Genomic DNA, 14,603 nt, shown 5'->3' on the forward strand with positions numbered 1-14,603 from the left:
CACAATGTACACGAAGTTAGAGAATAAGCGAGTTTCTGCTCGCAGATTATTTAAATGCAAACACAAAGTTGCAGAGGGGGGCACATTGTTCCATCCCGGTTATTTTACAATTCAATCTGTGCTCGCGTTCGTCGCCCAGCTTCGTTTTCCACCCCAGCCCTCCTCCGCCCCCTAACCCCGACAGAGTCCTCGTCCTCTTCCACCCCCGGCAAAAGTCGACAGGGGCGGGAGCGTTCATTGTGACGTCGTTAAGTCTCCGTGCCTCCATCATGAGGCTCTCCCGTACCTCCGGGAAACTTTGCCTTTTTTCTTCTTTCTCTTATATTCCATCCGATGCCGTCTCTCTTTCTCCCTCCCTCCCTTCCTCCGTCTCTCTCTTCATCCCTGTAATTGTACTTCTCTCGAGTATTTGCATGACTCGGAAACAGAGCCTCGCCTTCGGTCTTTGTGTCTCATTTCTTTCGGTTCTTTTGTTTTTAACGGTCCTGCTGCACCGCACTGCCAAATTACAGGTGAACCAAGATTCACACCTTATTCTTATACCTGCATGTGCAAGAGCTAAAACGTGAGCAGACACTCAGACTTGGACACTTGGTAGAATTCCATAGTATTTTGGTCTATATTACTTAATCTATATACGTATTTTCTTACAATAATGTACAGCTTCGATTTTCACTGTTCCGAATATTTTTTATAGACTTCATATCCGGTATTGGAAAATGATTTTGGTTATCAATTTTCAATTTGTTGCAGCTTGAGGATTTGAAAAAAAAAACCAACAACCCATTTATCTCAAAGCCGTAGTGAATTTCAAAACTTGGAACAAACGCTCAATAAAATTACCTTGATTTACTTTCGACACGCCTGTATGTATAACCTACGAACGGAATCCCCGACTAATATAAATATAATATACATATAACGTAGAAGGTGTTTTCTTTTTTACCGTGACTTCCGTTCATCGACGGTATGAAAGGTTCAAGAGCAGGCGGCGGGGCCATTTGACGTGTGTACGTTTAATACCGATAAAAATGTTTGTTTAACCCCGGAAAATGCGTATACAAAGCTGCCTATGGTAGCTTTCAATATTTAAGAAAGTAATTCTCTTTCAACCCCGAAAACGTTTCAATCACTAAAGTGTCACATCCCAATACGGCTGCAGTTTACCTTGAATATCCTATAGTCAGTGCACACACAGGCTCAGCGGTGAACAAATCATTTCGATTTACACGCCTACAGAATTTTATGTAACCTGTTTTTGAATATTTACACAAGTCTCTCGTACGCCGTCTTTTAATATCCGCTTTAATCGCTGAGAGGGTTTACGAGGCAATCTAATGGAAGCTCACGAAAATTATCCATCCCGAGTTCAACTTCGATGAACTCCGCAAGTATAAATGTGTAACGGTGAAACCTGACCTGGCTTCCGGTTACAACAGAGGCGAGGATCGTCGTATCACCAATTGTGGCACCTGCAGCGCCTCTTCGTTCCCTTTACTCGACGCGGTACGCGTTTCGACATTTTAACTATCGTGCACGAGTTTTAAACCCCGTCGATAGATTGTAGATATTTTCTTTCGCGACCGAGGAGAACAATTCCAAAGTTGTTGCGTTATGCACAGATCGGAAGTAAAGAATACCAACCGCACCCTAACTTTGTTACACACGTACGTACCGAGTATATTATTACGACTACCGGTTTGTTTTTTTATTTGAAAAAAAAACAAAAAAAAAATCGAGCAGCACTAGTCAAATTGTTGCTACAAAAATGCTTTGTCGAAAAATTCAATCGCGACACCCCTCCAGGTTCTTTAAAAAACGCAATTGTCATCTTGCAGTGGGACGTCGCCTGGGGAGAATTCAATTATCAAAGTCTTACAGAAACGTCGTACGTAATACGATTCAGCGTTCACGAATTGATCTGATCATTTGATAGATTTGATTAATTCGCGGCGAGAGGAGGCATTGCGTCGAAAATTAACAATTTAACGGTAATTACGCGACGCCGTTTGTTCCCAACCTCTTCCCTCCCTCCCTCCCCCTCTGACCGCCGTGTTCTGTATTTTCCGTACAGGTGCTTACACGGGAGGGTGGCAATTATGCTGATGATTTTATCAATTAAATATTAACTCGCTACCGCGGAGGGTCGTTGCCGGGCCGATCGTATCTGTCAATGTATTGTACGGTTTTTTGGGGTGGTGGTTACAATTAGCGTAATGAAATTGACGCACACGCTCCAGACCGTCTCGTCGAATTATAGAGCTTTGATGTTACGCACCGTCGTCTACATGCAGGATCTCTTTTGAATTACTGTTTTCTCCGTAGAACGGACAGACGGTCGTCGTCGTTTTCCCGCTAATTTGTTGACTCCAATTAATCGACGATTAGATTCCCCACGATTCTTCAAATTGGACGTCAAAATTCGATCACATCAATTCAGCGTCCGCTCGGTAGGTATAATTAACGACTCCTTCTTCGAGTCGAACTATTTCACTATAGACAATGCTGATGTTTTTCTTAAGAGAATTTTAACGAATAAGAGCTATCTTTCGATTCCTTCGATCAGCAAATATTTTACTGCCATAATTACGTATACACGGAAAAAAATGTAATGTAGATTCTACAACTGTTGTGGTGATCATATGGCCATCATTCTTTCGGAGTCAAATCTGCATCAATTGTGGTGGATCTGATCAAGCATATTGTAACTCTTTTACTATTGGTTTTGTTACTCTTATTGTCAGATTTTTAAATCTTGCCACAGTTGCTGTAAATTTAAGTAGAAAAAAGTGCTCTAGTTTTATTCACCACAGGAAAAGTAAAATCAACATTATTTTTCGACCCTAACTACTTTGATAAATGGGAGTGTAACGGTAGGCGACGGATTAATCGTTGTTCAATTCCCTAGGAGGTTGAATTATCGTTGTGATATAAATCCATCGTTCAGTGTATTTAGATACATATGTCCAACGGCGATTCATTAGCCCTGCAAGCATTTTCATTCGAGGAAGAAGAAACTCGTATCAAACAACGATCATCAAAGTCCGAAAGCCTGCATATTATACCGTGGCCTCCCTCAAGGGAATTAAAAGATTAACTATATACAGTTCCTCTGAAATCAAGCGGATGAAAACTTTAATAATTAAATTGCTCTTCTACGAAACATGCTCCAGTAGCACATTCGACGTTTTTTCTTTTCTTTTTCTTTCTGTCTAGCTAATTGTAAGTCGCGGGACGAACTCCAAGCATGATTCTGTATCACCTTTTTCCGAAGATGTAGTGTGAACGTGTACCGATCGAAACAAGTTCTCGTAGACGAGGTCAAAGCGTAGGATACGTATACGCCTGAAACAGCAGGATAAATCCAGACTGGGAGAAAAAAAGATATCGGTCTATGTATTGCCTGCTTCATTTATGCATCTCGTACACTGTTCGACGCAATGCGGTGTAACCGTGAATTAGCGTGAAGAATAATCGTACTAGAGCGATATCATCGTTAGGGTACAACTCTGCTCGCGTACGGTGTGCAGTTTTATGTTTATTTAATGAATCTGCACACATGGTGCACCTGTTATTCCTCACCGTTGGTCCGCACGCGATTCCGATTCGTATCAATCCGATGCTCGTATTTGCAGTGGATTTCTACATTCGCGTGTACGTACCGTTATAAGCGTGTAACATTTCACAAGACAGCGTTGAAGAGGGATGAAACCGTTTTAGACTTTTCCTCACCCCAAGTATTCGTAGCAGGTCCTCTACGAGTAAGAACCTTTCGGGCTTTTATGCGGTTGGTGGTTATTCAGCAGCGTAACTTACAAGGAAAGTAAGTATCCGAGGTGTGTCTCACTGATTTTCTGCTTTCTGTGATATATTGGAGTACGTGAAAAATGTTAGACGCGTATTTTTTTCCGTAATAATTGAGGTGTTTGGGAAGTCAAAAGCAAGCCTACACTTCACCCAAAAAATAAGGGATGCAACTTCTGACGGTGAAAATACTGTGCATCTTTATCATCGTGTCTTGATAACGAAAAATTTCCAATTGATTTTGTTAAGAAATTGTACCTTATTATCGAACAGTTATAAAAAAATGGATTTTTCGGAGCAACCTTTAAGGCTAGCTTTTATCCTTTGAACCGCCGAATTAGCATGTGGGAAAAAACGTCTACCACATTTTTTCATGCACGACAACATATCACAGAATAAAGAACATAGGTAAGATTTCTTTGTTGGTATCTATATATAAAAATTTCTTGAAGCGGTAAAAACAGCGGAACAACTCCTCCAATCGGTGAGCGAAGAGAAATGAATTCACCCATAGGACTTCTTTTCCCCGTTTCTTGTCAGGGAAATAAAAACCACTTACAACTTATTCGATCCCCTCGCTCGTCCTGCTACCATAACTATAACTTAACCTAAACCTGAACTACACCCTTGAGAAACTTTTTCGAATCACCTGAACCCCTCTAAACTTGGTTTACTGTGATGCTCGACCCGTTTTCGTCTTCCGTTGATAATCCGTGCTTAGGTAACGATTATATTCATCATTTACGTAGCTTCGAACACCTTTGAGACACACGTAAAGCTTTTACCGATTTTCTTGTATCTATATTAATCAGGGTGTCTAACTGTGAAGAAAATCTGGAAAACCGAGAATTGTCAGGGAATTTGCATGCGACTAGAAAAACCAGGAAATGACGGGGGATTCGAGAATGTGTCCCGGAACTTTTGTAGTTTCTTCCTTACTATTGGACGATTCTTTAAAACGTAGAAAATTACTCTCCGTGAGAGTACAAGTAACGAAAAATATGGGTTTTGAAGGAATTTTAAGACTTGACAGATTGATGTTGAGGACTATGTAAAATTTATGAAAAGTAGAAACAAGTACTAAAAATAGTTAACACCCTCAGATTCCTGTTTCTACCTTTATGTTTCGAAAGAATGGCTAATCCTAAACTTACGTTAGTTTCTTAAAATTCGAGTGCTTGGTGATATAATTGTTCATTGAGTTTGAAGCAAAATTGAACTGAAAGAAAAATTGGACTATTTTAAATTACGATGAAGACATCTGATGCATGAAAAAAGAGGTTTTGTTAGTAACGTTAGGTTGAAATGAGTCCTGGAAATATGTCTATTCTCGTCTGGAAACCCGGGAGATGTCAGGAAATTTGATATGTTATTGACGCTAGACACCCTGTGACAATTATTAGACGAATATTACTTGTTCCAATTAACGTGTGGCCTTATACTTATTGTTGCAAATGGAAATCAATTCAATTTTTCATGAATATTTCTGGCGAACGATGTATATCTGTTCTGTGTTCGTCTCTTGGCGACGCCGGCGGCGGCGGAGAACGCACCCTGGCTCATTCGACGATCCCTCGGGTGCAGTTTGCCGTTTCTTACCCCCGGCACTTTTATTGGGGGTCAATTTAGTTTGCACGAAGTCCGACCGTTGAGGAACAAATTTTTAACATCATCACACCCTCAGGAAACCACATCTCGTAGAAACGCCGCTCCGTGTCAGTAAACTTATTAGGTAAATACGGTGCACTGACATTGTAAGAAAAGAATTTATATACCGTTAACAAATGTATATTGGAATACGGTGTAACGAATGTTTTATTATTATTATAAAATTTTAGCGGGCCCAAATAACGATCGTTAGAAATTTATTGATAGTTAACAAATCATATTTTGCTCAACTACAATTTGATAATAATACTTAACGAAACATTTGTTTCCCCATATCCAAATATACGTTTGTTAACGGTAAATAAGCTATTTTCTCAGTGTAGCCTTTATAGTCTTGCATCCCCAATTCCGTCGATTATCATACCGCTAATTATAAATAGATCATTTTCTCAATGCTAATCTATATTCACTCAACTTTTGAGTCCTCACATGTATATTTACACTTTGACAGTACATAAATAACAAACTCAGTCGACTGTCTATATATAATCAAGAATCACAAAGACTGACGGAGTACGCGACAAGCCCCCCCTCCCTTATTTCTGAAAACGAAGGTAACGACGATCGTCACCTGGTAAAGTACAGCGAGAATATTGTTATTTCAAACAGCTTCGTTACAAATTACCTTGCCTGCGGGGAATCCAGGGCTGCGAGTTACTCGAGGAAACAAATCACAATATCACTAGTGTTACTGATTCGAATTGACAGGCGATGAGAACGAACGGGATCGTCTCGAGTGCACTCGATAAAAGAATTGGGAAAAATGAAGGGCTCCTTCGCTCCCGGATGTCAGACCGACTGTCCACGCGGCGCCTCGCGAAACACCGACGCCCCCGTCGCGACGCAAAGTCACCCTCGACGGTAGTTAGCCGAGGCGCCGCCCCCTATTATGCCACCCCCGGGAGAACCAACCCTTGGCTGACGATAGCGACAGGGCGGAGTCTGTCGATCCGACCCGACCCGACGGGGTGGCTCGTGGCTCCTAGCTCGTCTTCGGGGTAACTACAAACACGTACTTACAGAAGATCGCGGTTATTATTATCATCGTCGTCGTGCTATCTACGAACTCATCCCTCAACTCGCCGTACTCTCCGTGCTTTTGGTAACGTCGCACACCGATGCTTGACCGAATCCACCAACACTACTCTCTTCCACTTGGCATATTTGCTACAGATGTATTGTCCGTAACGAGATTTTACATCTTTAGTACATCGTTGCTCCACGTATTTTCTTGTAGTACATCTCTTTCGGTGTTGCGAATTTTTATTTCAGCGGCTTGTCGTACGGCTTTTATCACTCGACTATACAGCTAGATGGTCTATCATTGCGTGGTATAATCGTGAGCCTTTCTTGATCGAGAAACTTTGGAACGAATGTAGCGAATCTTAAACTGTTCTGCGTTCGGTAATCAACGATAAATGATAATTACCATTTAACGTACGTACATAGATGTGTCATTTTTAGGATTCTATTGCACATCGGTTCAACTCCAGGCGTAACGTTTTACAGTGTACCTACTTCAAACCTACGACTATAACGAGACCATTTTCGTTCATCTACCTGCACTTCGCAGCTTACGTCACATCATTGGTTATTTATACTTAGTTTGTTTCAGCATCTGAGTACGACGTTACAGTCTATTTCGTGCCTCGAGTCCTAGGGAAGTAAATATCTCCTAGTGAATAAACGAAGTCATTATTTCTGTAGCCATTTGCGATCTACGAAGTTTCATTTTTTACGTTGATGTTTTTATAATTTTTCAAATTCCGTTTTGCCCTTAATATTCCTTCGGTTTGAACACTGCCTGGGATTTCTTGGAGAAGAACAAACTATTGCAGTATCGAGATTGAACGAGTTTGTGAAAATCGTACATATCCATCAGCGCATCTGTATGCGATCATCGTCATTTGCTACTTAAATTTTTACAGGTCGTTGAAGAAATTAATCTTGCAAATTAGGTTCTGCGCTTTTTTTTCACCTTCATATCTTTGGTTGAAATTGAAAGCGAATTGTGATACCTGAATGCGAAAAATTATTGTAACTCCATGTGTGGGTACCATACGGGTGAATTTTTTTAAGGAAGCACAATTCGACGAACCGCAAAAGAGGCTGGTGTCCCTCACTCCCCCGTAGCCACCCTTCACAGCCTATTACGATTCCCGCTACCCTCAAAAGCAATAAATATCCTTCTCGGCTTCTTGTCCCCTGCCAATTATATTCGGTGGTGCAGGGAGGCGTTCGATACAGAAATCACAATGTGCGAACATACGGTCAGTTACACGCTGTATCTCCTCTTCACTCCAATCCTCCCTTCCTCTCTTCCTCCCTTATAGTACCCCGTGATGTATCGTGTATTCGAAGAACCGTGACTTTATTATTTTATCAACGTCGCTTGTTGGTGTTTCATTCTATGTTTGTTTCCATTCTTTTTCTTTTTTTTTTGTTTTCTGTTCCGGATGAAATTTGTTTGAATACAGGTTCGGTATGACGGTACTTGCAAATCGACGCGTGTCATTTAATTAAATCAAAGCTCTTCATTTCCGGTTCGCGTTTATGCAAGTCACCGTGGATAGGGTAGGTTTTGTAGTTTGAGTATGAAACTGTGACTCGGGGATCGAAGAGGGTCGAGTACGTTAGGTATACCTATATTTATACGAAAAGCGTCTAACGTTATATACATTAAATTTTTCCTAAAACAATATTTCTTTTGTTTGGTTTCAAGTTGAAACAGCGACTGAAATACAAAAAAAAATAAAATAAAATAAACCACGTATCTATCTGCTCATAGATAAAGTGTCATAAAAGTTTTACCCACTGTACATGCTTTACCGGCCAATTACGCCGTTGCACAAGTTTGATTTCCAGTGTGATAAAATTAAATCTGGTTTTATCAGGTATACCGCAAAGTTTAATGATCCGGCTAGCATACCAGGCGAGATTTACACGTACGTGTGCGTATAATATAATTTGTGAGCGCTCGTACGTTTTGTGCAAACACATAAACGCCCTGCACCTTTACGAGTAACAAGCAACGATCGACGGATCGTCGGCCTCGGGTTATTACGGGAGATTTAAGTGGTTGAACGTATATTTTCAATAGACCCTTGCAGAAAGGTCTTCGCTTAAGCCGCATTGGGGTCGCGTGCCGTGGATTACACTGTGTCTCTCCTTTATGCGCTTGTATGCTATGCATGCAAAGTGCATTCGCATGTCTACTGCATATTCAGCCCGCTTCCACATCCTCGATATATCGGTATAAGAATACGCATGCAATGTATCCCGCGAGATGCTCTTCAACAAAGGCATGGGGTCTGTTGCACGAAAAGCTTTTTCGTACGTCATACATCGGTACGTGATTAATTGTTGTCAACGAATTTTTTTTCATTTGGTGGAAGCTTGTGGAAACAATCATTTGGGAACTGCAGTATCCTTTACAAAAGGTCGTGCAGATTGGAGATGTTGCACTTCTGCACTCCGGTATCGGTACGTGTAGAGCTCGAATGACGTCAAGGAGTTGAGGAACCATGTCGAACTAGTTACAAGTCCGTAAAGGACTCGGAGCTATTTCTGTGCCTTATTAATTGCTATAACCATATAGAACGGTATTCGTGTCAGGGATGCTGAAAGTTTCGCTATCAATGGAACAAGATTCAAGGAAGAGACTTGAAACAAATTCCAATGCCTTAGAACTCATTTACGCAATGCGCAAAAACTCTACGAGAATAATCAGTCAAGATGAGTCAAAGGTCAGTGCCTGTGACGTCAGAATTTAATTTATTATACAAGGATCAGACCTAGAATTAGGGGACGGGGAAAATCGGCTTGTGAAAGCGACGATGCGTGTATAATTCGGTAATAGGGTGCCAAGTTTGCGGGACTTGTATTTATACCGGGGTATCGAATAATGGCTGTAAATTATAATGGCGTGTACATGATGCGTGCGTTTAGTATACGGTGTGCTGTATAGGTGCAGGAACAGAATGCTTCAGCATTTTTCGTCCGTTGCGGCGTGTCGTCCGTATAACTAAAATCACTGCGGTATCGGGAACATACTGCTCAGTCAATTAGTTTAATAGGATGACAGTTGTTGCCAGTGTCCCTCCACGTCCCTCGTTGACGAGGCGCAGAGTCACGCCTCACCGGAACGGCCGACCTGACTTGCTCACTTAATACTTGCGCTTGCTATGCATACATACTCGACTTGCCATTAGACGTGTAATCTATACGGAAATCGCGGGACTCGATACGCAATTAACTTTGACGCAAAGTGCTATTATTTTGAGATCGTCGAGTAAGCCCTCACGGACAAAAGAAAAAAAAAAAACCACCTTGGGTGTAAATTCGTACCCCCAACGTGAACGCTGTTTGTTAAGTTTATTTCCCCAAAGATCCGCGTGCTTCGCAGCTATACGACTGTTTTGGAAAAATTGAAGCGCAAGGAAGCGTCTTGAACGTCTTCACAGTCAACACGGGTAAAATTATTATCGTGGTTATTTGAACTGACGGAACTTGAGTATTATCACGTGGTTCCATGATGCGACCTACGGGTGACTGCGTCGAGGAGACTCGCCGGAGAGAGTAACTTCTGTAATAACAGTAATCTGTGTATCTGAAATCCGCTCAACACTAATTGTCAGAGGATAATACAGATTACAGCCCTCCGCGCAAGGTGTATCTCCGCAACAGCAATCTGAAACAATCGCGAACCCAATCCGATACATTTGCCACAGTCAGCGTATATACGGATTTTCGATTATTTCTTTATTACAATTTATTGTCAGTCTTTTGCTGAGTATAAGCTGTCTTGCGGAATGGAGGAAGTATAGCAGTGGTGTATTCTCTAATTTCATATGAATTAAAATCAACTACGTCTCACATTCAGTTGCGCAAAGAAATAGAAGACATCTCTTAAAGATATCTACTTGTAATCGACGTGTGAAGTAAAAATATCCGAATGACATTTGCAAGCATATATGTATGTCTGTCATTAAATTATAAATCAAGTACGATATCCACGAGACATTTTACTCCAAAGGTCAACAATGGACACGTTAAACGAGATCATTTTTCGAGGGTTGCAGGGACCTCTTCTTACTTGAAGTGTGTGCGCGGGGTTCATTTCGGCACAATGCCTGGTCGTTAGGGTTGGAAGAGTTATAGATCAAGGTTGTTGTCACAGTTAACACTTAAACGGGGTTTAGCTCTGGTTCGTGAAACCCCCTTGCGTGAACTCTCTCGCTCTCTCTCTCTCACTCGATCGCCCCTTATTGGGGCTTTTTCACCATACGCGATCCCCGCTCGAAACGATGCTAGAGATCAGGGTCGAAACATATGTCGCACTTTTCGACGCCGCATTGTTAGACACGTACTAATTTTCCACAAATCTATTCGGAAGCATTGGCGTTATTACAGAGAGGTGGACCAATCATTTAGCTTGTGTAACAGGCGACCGCTCGTACTTGTACCAATGTTAACACGGTGGTGTTGAGTGTAACACCGAAAACATTCTTTGCAAATCGACACCGTTTGGTGTTGATTTTAACACTATTCGCTGTCAAAACAAGTACCAATGGATGTTATTCTGTTCATTTTTCTCTGATCGGTGGTGTATTTTACACCAAACGGTGTCCACTTTTATAGACGTCATACATTTTGGAATAAAAAGGTATAACGCTCCATTCGAAGCATGAAACTGTCTTTATTTGTTAAAATTGCGTAAAGATGAACGAATGTGGAAAATAAGTTTATGATTCGTTACTTTTGTTCCTACTCTAATATCGCCGGTCTTCACTAATCCACGGAACGATGACTTACTTGTGTTGATCGCGAAAGGGATCGTACGGCTGGTCTTGGGGTTCGTGAGAGTATAACAGTTAGCTTGTAACAAGTATTTACTATTCCAACGTTCAGCTTCGAAAAGTCGTAAAGACCCTAATAGGCTGTGGCCACAATGGAATATTACCATCAATAGCGAGTTACGACGGTCGCGTGCCGCGTAGTATAATAATAAAGAGATCCTAGGTCTATTGTTGAGTGACTCCACCTTTCCTCGCAAATAACTGATGTTAGGCTACCCGCATGCAAACCGCTTCGTAATAGGTTTATTATGCGGCAAATACCGTCTAATCGACTTTGCATTGCACAAAATTGTACAAATACGCTACTGCTCGGTATAGATTTAATTCCATAGACCCATAACGACTTGTATATGGGATGGCAATCGCAAGCGTCGTGGCGTCGTTCGAATTTAAGCGACACTAGAAATATCAACGGACGATGTCTTGTCTTTATTATTTATAAAATAAACCATGTACGAATTAGCTTTATTAATCCTCTGATAAAAGAAACAATATCTGCTGTTGATATATATCAATACGTGTAGGTTTACAATGTAATGTTAAGATTGTCAGGGGTTATTTGGCCATAAAAATGAATTTTTTCCTAATCGGTCAAGCCAACATTCATTTTGAACTTAGCGCCATCATTTGCTACTAAAAACAGGCCCAGCATTTCGAGAATTAACATGAATAGTTCATCGTCGGTCGGTAAAAAATGATCAGCTGTAGTCCGCTTCACCAGCAGCTTGAACGTAACCTTCGAATTACGTGCAGAGCCATCTGTGGAGAGTTAAATAATCTAACCTAAGGGTGCCTCAACGGCCTTGCGTTGGTAGACCCTTGCGCAGAAAACTACCCCTCTGTTCCCTGTCTGTAATTCCGATCATGTCGTCACGGACTGTATCTGCCCCAGGTTCGAACTCGACAGCGAGCTTTAGCCAACGACCAGTAACGTAGATATCTCTTTTCTCGCGCTGGATTATTACCGTTGTTGGCCAAAGTATCTATGGAAACCATAAGTCAAGTGTTGTGTACTCTAATATTGTCCTCCTACGTTGCCAGTAAACCGGCACCTTTGGCTTTGGTGTACATACTGGATATAGGAAGCTGAAATATGTTTACTAGATGCTCCAATGTCAAATATTGTCAAGTACAGCAACTACGTCATGTTTACCTTGTTTTTTCCTCGTGGAACAACAAACAGTGATCGTCTGTTTGTGAAACTCATGTTTCATTGGGTCTCTAAATATTTTCTAATCACTCTTTCTTTCCCTTTAAACTTTTATTCCAGTCTTTTCGAGGGTGGTATCGAACATGGGAACGTGAGCTCAGATCATCGGACACAGATCTGGATATCCTAATTCAAAATTATCCATGGTACATCCATCCGGCGATCATTGTAGCGTGGGCCACCCTAAACCGACATCATAATCACACGTAGCCCTCTCGGCTACAAAGGAATACAATCAGAACTCAGCGTAGCACGGGATGTATTGTTAATATTCACCGTGCACCGCTCAATGCTCACCGTTCAATGCTATCCCTAACTAAATACTGTCCTCGGCACGCCCTACTCTAATGGGGACGGTCGTTCCTGACGCTTTATGTCTGCGGCTCCGAAGCACATCGAAGCCGTCTACATGCATGCACATCTATTCGTACACTCAGGTATACCTGCAGCAGCGTCGTTCTGGTGCGCAAAGAGTTGTAAAGAATCCGGCCTCCGAAAGACGGCGCCTTCGGAGAACGCAGGCTAAGCGAATTGAAAAAGGGTTGAGGGATCTCTTAATCTCTTGATAATCCATGGCTTACACGGAATACAGTGTAAATATTGATTCCAATCTGTTGGCACTACAATACCGTCTCTTCAATGCTCTTCCATACCTCTTTCAATGCTGGACACGAGGCGCTGTCAAAACAGTCATTACTGACGCTTGTAACCGCCGATCGTTTAGATCAACCCTTTCTGTAATACTTATAGAGAGACACGTTGGGGACACCCCGAATTTTTCTTCTTTGCATGCACGAGCCAATGTCCGTGCAAACAATTATATCTCATCTCCAGAATATTCGAGATTATCTCATGATACTTTTGCCTTTAAGAAATTTCCTCATCACCAGCTAAACTTTGATGAATTATTATTTTCTCTTGAAGTATTTCAAGGAGATTGAGAGCATCTACGATCATTGATAACTTCCATTGGGAGGTGCAGTTGCTTAACAATTATCATATGGAAATTCTCAATCGGGACTAGAAAAATGTTGTTTATAGCATCAAGGAAAGCTCCATTCTCGCTACAAGAATGCCACCAGTTGTGTTACCGCTAATCGTGAAGATCCAAGGATCCTCCCTATGTCGCAACAATGTACCAGGGAGCATTCGATGGCGGAGCAAAGCCCGCCCCAAACAGTAAAATTCTCTACGAATCGAGGTGCTCAAGTTTTTAATACCTTTGCCCCGCTGGTGAGACGTTTTTTCATCCCTGAAGGTGCAGTCTCCCAAAATCCTAAGAGACCGCGAAAGAATCAAATGCATTTTCATATGTACGAGCTTGTCATTTGATACGGAATAGTGAGAAACTGTCACTTAAAATGGCTGAGTTGAAGGTAGAGTAGCTCAGATCAGTAAAGAAGATCGTTGAATCAATATACGAATACGCATTCACTATTCCCAGATGAAAAAAAACTTCTCTAATTGCACTCATAACGAGGTTCAACTTAAGCTTGGATACCGCAACGGTAAAATTGTACCATCACAAAACAAATGATGAATATCTAGACTACTTTGACCGCAGGCACACAAAATCCCGAATAATTGAGAGAATAATTGATATTCGATACGAGCGAATAATCTGTTGTAAAAAATCGTCTTCACAACGCCAAAGCGGAAGCAAATCCAGCAAATCGCAATTGAATATATAAATTATTGAGGTGTAGGTCTAATTCTGGTCATGTCAGCTTCTGACGTGTCGACGGCGAATCTAATCGTAAGATAGTCTCGCATATTGGCTATCGCCTGCGGCGGATTCGTGGCGGACTTAACGCGGCCCCTTCTTCTCGCCCTCCGTTTGACGAACCCTCGGGACGTATTGGCAGCTATTACGCGATGATTACCCAACAGTATGTGGGTGTAATACGAGAAATACGCTGTTGTATAGTTTCATTCGGCAAAGTAAAGGATCTGGTAACAGTCTAGTAAACGCGGCTCACATTCGAAGCTGGACTGGTTCAGGACTCGTGGATATACCAAGCCCAAAAGGGCACTGTGCTCGACACGCACGTATGGCGCTGCAT

General features: G+C 41.7%; 1 protein-coding gene and 1 long non-coding RNA gene across 2 annotated transcripts in view; one reads left to right on the plus strand and one right to left on the minus strand.

The window, feature by feature from the left end:
* Positions 1–6,217, minus strand: part of LOC124184887 (SKI family transcriptional corepressor 2) — a 29,391-nt gene extending 23,174 nt beyond the window's left edge. Inside the window, exon 1 of the mRNA XM_046575063.1 lies at positions 6,098–6,217. The gene's annotated coding sequence lies outside the window, so the exon portion shown is untranslated. The remainder of the gene's footprint in view (positions 1–6,097) is intronic.
* LOC124184889 overlaps positions 1–14,603 on the plus strand; it is a 79,734-nt gene that overhangs the window by 26,186 nt on the left and 38,945 nt on the right. The gene's annotated exons all lie outside the window — the stretch shown is intronic.

Source organism: Neodiprion fabricii, chromosome 6, assembly GCF_021155785.1.
Source record: "Neodiprion fabricii isolate iyNeoFabr1 chromosome 6, iyNeoFabr1.1, whole genome shotgun sequence".
NCBI classification, from domain to species: Eukaryota; Metazoa; Arthropoda; class Insecta; order Hymenoptera; family Diprionidae; genus Neodiprion; species Neodiprion fabricii.